The sequence below is a fragment of the Gossypium hirsutum genome, chromosome A09 (genome assembly GCF_007990345.1).
Source record: "Gossypium hirsutum isolate 1008001.06 chromosome A09, Gossypium_hirsutum_v2.1, whole genome shotgun sequence".
NCBI lineage: Eukaryota > Viridiplantae > Streptophyta > Magnoliopsida > Malvales > Malvaceae > Gossypium > Gossypium hirsutum.
In genome coordinates this window covers 70,995,402-71,001,401 of record NC_053432.1, presented here as the reverse complement: position 1 = coordinate 71,001,401, position 6,000 = coordinate 70,995,402, and positions in this window count along the sequence as shown.

The window sequence follows — 6,000 nt, the reverse complement described above, 5'->3', positions numbered from 1 at the left end:
TCTTGAAGTACATCAAACATAGTGAATATAATGTTGTGGAATAGTTAAGCAAACAACCGGTACGAATCTCGGTATTATCCCTACTGTTGAATTTAGAACCACATCGGAACGCTTTGCTGAAAGTGTTAAATCAAGCTTACGTAGCAAGCAATATATCTGTCAAAAAGCTTGATAGGTGGGTGAATAACCTGAACGCGGATAATTTTATTTCTTTCAGTAATGACGAAATACCGCCAAATGGTAGGGGCTCCGTAAAAGCATTGCATATCACAACCTGTTGCAAGGGTTATATAATACCGAATGTGCTCATTGATAACGGGTCGGCACTCAATGTCATGCCTTTGGCCACGCTTTCTAGAATTCCAATTGATATATCTTATCTGAGGCCTTGTCACTTTACAGTAAGAGCATTCGATGGGACAATACGAGAAGTCATGGGAAAAATTGAAATTCCTCTAGAAGTGGGCCACTATATATATGACATCGAGTTTCAGGTTATGGAAATCACGCCTTCGTATAATTGCCTTTTAGGAATCCATTGGATCTACTCTGCTGAGGCAGTTCCTTTATCTCTCCATCAAAAAGTGAAGTTTATCATGGATGGTCTTTTGGTCACTGTTGTGGGTGAGGAAGACATTGTCGCATCTATCTCTGCTGATACACCATACCTCGAAATAAGCAATGATGCAGTAGAATGTTCCTTCTGTTCCTTCGAATTTATCAATGCCACGTTCGTTGCTGAAGGAAATAAGATTCCCATGCCTAAACTATCAAGGAATACCAAGATGGGAATTAAGCTAACTGTGGGAAAGGGAGCCCGAGCGAGGAAAGGTTTGGGAAGATATCAACAAGGGATAGTTAGAGCTCTAAAACCAGTGCCCCATAAGGCTCGATATGGTTTAGGGTTCCAGCCGAATATACGACAGAGAAGAAAACAATTGCAGAAAGATCAAGAAAGGAGGGTTTCAAGAGCCTTAGGCCGAGAATTAGAATAGGAGCCCATAAAGTACCCTCCTTTGTCAAAAACAATTACATCTACAGGAATGATATACCCCGGGCAAGATAATCCACGAAGCACGCTGTTATTAATTGAAAGGGGTCTTCAGAATGTCAGTATAAATGTCATTGACAAAGGAAATGGTGCAATTAAAGATGTTTCAATGATACGCCCTTGTCCTCCTGGATTCGTTTTGAACAATTGGACTGCTGTGGATCTCCTTGTAGTTTCTAAGTCTTCTCCAGAGTAATGCTCAATGTTAACACTCTTCTTTTTGTGTGTCACTAAGTAATAGTAGGGATTCTTTTGTAAGAGCTTATGATTTGCTCTTTATCATTGAAATGAACATTAATGGAGATGCATTTTGTCATGGTCTTTTCATTCTCATTAACTTCATACTTTTTCCCTCTTCTCACAGCCTATCATTGCATATATCTCACATCATGCCATTATGCTTGTTGGTTCCAATACTTTGATGCTCCTCTATAGTTTTCTTTTCCATTCAACTTTCAGGTGCTCAGATATCAACGATATGAACAAACCCGTTACAACTCTTGAAATCGATTTTGAGAAAGCTATTTGTTTAGGAGAGTTCGAAGCTGAGGAAAATGTTGAAGACTATGTCTCGTCTCCTGACTTACTAAGAATGGTAGAACAAGAGGATAAACAGATTCTTTCTCATCAAGAATCAGTTGAGATAGTAAACTTGGAAAATGAAGAAAAGAGGCAATAAGTGAAGATTGGAACCTCCATTTCAGATAACACCAAACATGATTTGATCGCTTTGCTTCATGAGTACAAAGATGTATTTGCATGGTCATATCAGGATATGCCAAGATTGGATGAGGAATAGTGGTCCATAGACTCCCACTGAAACCAGAATGCAAACCCATTCAACAGAAGCTAAGACGAATGAGACCTGAAATGCTGTTAAAAATAAAAGAAGAAGTCAAGAAACAATTCGATGCTGGCTTCCTACAAGTATCCAAATACCTACAATGGGTAGCTAACATAGTCCCAGTACCAAAGAAAGACGGCAAGGTACGAATGTGTGTGGATTATCGCGATCTGAATCGAGCAAGTCCTAAAGATAATTTTCCTTTGCCACACATTGATACATTAGTGGATAACACAACCAAACATTCATTGTTTTCGTTCATGGATGGATTTTCAGGTTATAATCAGATAAAGATGGCTCCTGAGGATATGGAGAAAACTACTTTCGTAACGATGTGGGGAACATTCTGTTATAAGGTGATGCCATTCGGATTAAAGAACGCTGGGGTAACATATCAGAGGGCTATGATAATGTTGTTTCATGACATGATGCACAAAAAAATAGAAGTTTACGTCGATGATATGATCGCCAAATCCAAGGGGGAAAGAGAACATGTTGAGAACCTCAGGAAGTTGTTTGAAAGGCTGAGAAAGTTCCAGCTGAAGCTTAATCCAGCCAAGTGTACGTTTGGGGCTACGTCGGGAAAATTGCTAGGCTTCATCGTCAGCAAGAGAGGCATTGAAGTTGATCCAGATAAGATAAAAGCCATACAAGAACTACCACCTCTGCGCACGCAAAAAGAAGTCAGAGGATTTTTAGGGAGGTTGAACTACATCGCTCGGTTCATTGCTCAACTTACCAACCAGTGTGACCCAATTTTTCGACTCCTTCAAAAACATAATCCGGGAGAATGGAACAAGGAGTGCCAAGTGGCTTTTGACAAGATAAAACAGTATTTGTATAGTCTCCCGATACTAGTACCGCCAATTCTAAGAGGACCGTTAATATTGTATCTGACTGTATTCAAAAATTAAATGGGTTATGTACTGGGGCAACATGATGAGTCAGGACTTCTCCGTGGCCTTTTCCTCTGTGGGGTATGGATGTTATAGGGCCAATTTCTCCAAAAGTTTCTAATGGACACCGATTCATTTTTGTAGTGATAAATTACTTCACGAAATGGATAGAAGCCATTTTATTTGCTAATGTGACGAAGACTGCAGTTTCCAGGTTCTTAAAAAAGGAAATCATTTGTCGATATGGTTTACCTGAAAGAATCATTTCAGATAACACCTTGAATTTGAACAACAAGATGATGAAGGAAGTGTGTGAACAATTTCAAATAAAGCATCATAACTCATCACCCTATCACCCGAAAATGAATGGAGCAATTGAAGCGGCCAACAAGAATATTAAGAAGATTATTGGGAAAATGACCGAGACATATAAAGATTGGCACAAGAAGCTACCATTCGCTTTGTATGCATATCGCACATCTGTGCGAACATCTATGGGAGCAACTCCTTTCTCTCTGGTCTATGGAATGGAAGCTGTGCTACCCATCGAAGTCGATATCCCCTCTCTACGAGTCTTAATGGAGTCAAAACTAGAGGAAGCAGAGTGGGTTCGAGCTCGAAATGACCAGTTAAACCTTATCGAAGAAAAATGTTTGAAGGCAAACTGTCATTGACAGATGTACCAGAAGAGAATGGTCGCGGCCCATGACAAGAAAGTATGACCAAGAGAATTCCACGAAAGAGAACTGGTGCTGAGAAAAATTCTCCCAATACAAATAGACTTTCGAGGAAAATGGGTACCAAATTGGGAAGGACCGTATGTCGTAAAGAAGGCTTTCTTAGGTGGAGCTTTGATTCTCACTGAGATGGATGGGAAAGAGTTACCTAACCCAGTGAACTCAGATGCTGTAAAGAAATATTATGCCTAAAAAAAATAAATCAAGGTGAAAACCCAAAAAGAGCGTCTTGATGAACAAAAAGGATTAGGATAAAAACCTGAGAAGGCGTCCTAATGAAGCGAACCTGGGCTTAAAAAGCAAGGCGATTGGAACAGTAGGTTAAACGACAAAGCTATAGTATTTGAAGCACTTCTGAAAGCTCGAAATCTTTTAGGTAAGAAGCCATGCTCGAAAAGATTTTTGATTAAGTAACGTGGAAGAGATCATGCGTTGAATATCTAGAGCATTTGTATACGATCCCCTTCTCTTTATGACACCTTTTTACCATCTTGGTTAACCTTTTTGTTTGTTACCTTCGAAATAAATAAATGTGAAGTATCTCTTTTGTACCTACCTGACCATTTTTCATGCATCTCATTGTATGGTTTATTTGAATAATAAATAGTAGAATGATATACTCTAAACAAAAAGAAAGGTTGAGCATTACTCGGATGAGAATTTGATAAGTACGAGGCCTCAATGCAAGGACAAAGTTCAACAGGGGGCAAAAGAGTGGTATCTGAGAAATACAAATTACTCATAAAGCTGGAGAACGTGTACAAAGCCTAAAGAGAAAGTCAAAAATCGAAACAATGAATGCAGATCATCACAAGAATCGTGACGAAAAGAGATATATGACAAACAAGTCCAAGGCATATAGCTTAATCATGTAGGCATACAGACATTTAAGACAAGCATGCGCATACCATGATAACATCATGCATAACATATGCAGGTACTCCAGTAGAGCAAGAGGATTTGATGATAGTTATACTGGATCAAAGAAAAAGACACCTGAAGTTCCACCAGATGATTTTTTTGTTTCCTGATATTTTTAATTTTTGTTTTTCAAAAAAATCAACTCATATTGCTAGAGGTGAGTTGAGCCTCAATCACACGCTGAGGTATTTTCAATTTATGTTTCAAAAAAATCAACTCATATTGCGAGAAGTGAGTTGAGCCTCAAATCACGCACTGAGGTATTTTCAATTTATGTTTCAAAAAAATCAACTCATATTGCGAGAAGTGAGTTGAGCCTCAAATCACGCACTGAGGTATTTTTAGTTTATGTTTCAAAAAAATCAACTCATATTACGAGAGGTGAGTTGAGCCTCGGGTCACATGCTGAGGTATTTTTAATTTCTATCAACTCATATTACGAGAGGTGAGTTGAGCCTCAGGTCACACACTGAGGTATTTTCAATTTTTTACTCTTTTCAAAGATTAACTCATAATCCGAGAGATGAGTTGAACGTCAGTTTGTATGCCGAGCTATTCTCGATGTTTGTTTTTCAATAAAGAATAAAGATTAGAGCTAATCAAATATATAGATTTGGCCTCCCCGAAGTTGCAGTGGAGCAGGTTGAAATTACAAGTCTGATCTCCATGAAGTTGTAGTGGAACCCTGAAGTTGTAGTGGAGCAGACTGAAGATATTAGACCTTATCTCCCTGAAGTTGCAGTGAAGCAGTGAAGCAGATTGAAGCTATGAACCTCATACCCTTGAAGAATCAAGCAGATTAAAACAACAAGTCCTATACCTCTGAAGTTACATAAAGCAGATCAAAGCAACAAGATACAGTGGGCTGAACGAGGCTACCTAAGAAAGAGAAGCACCAGAAAGTCGAGACTTAGCAAGACCGAGCAAAATTGGCCCTTCTTTAAATCTTTGCTCCATTCTCGTTACACGACAATGAGCAAATATGAGCAGCTGTAGATGCCCAATTTAGCCCGAGGCCCAATAAACAACCTCCCAAAATCCCTAAACCCATTACAACCAAATACCCAAAACCTAAATCCCTAAATCCATGAAAACCCAATACCCAAACCCAACAGACTTAACCCAACTAGACCTAAACCCTAGCCCAATTAACCCAATCCTAAAGAAAATAAAAAAACCTAGCTTCAGCCGCACCTATGGCATTCGGCCAATTGCCCTCTGCCACCACCTGCCCACTACAGCACCGCCCCGTCGTATCACCACCGCCCACTTGCACCTGCAAAATTAAAGGAAGAAAAGACAGAAAGTAATAAAAAAATCATGTAAATGGCTTTAAAAAGCCAAGCCAAAGTCATTTGTAACATTCGACAACCATTGAAATACAAAAGCATTTGGTTCTTTAAGGGCAAAAACTGAATCTAGCAACACCAAAGCAGGAGAACAGTTTCAAATCGGAAAACCAAAACATCAAAAATCAAAACCGAAAGGCCCAAGGTGAATTTTATTTTTCTTTACTATTTCTGATTATATTCCCTCCTATATACACATATA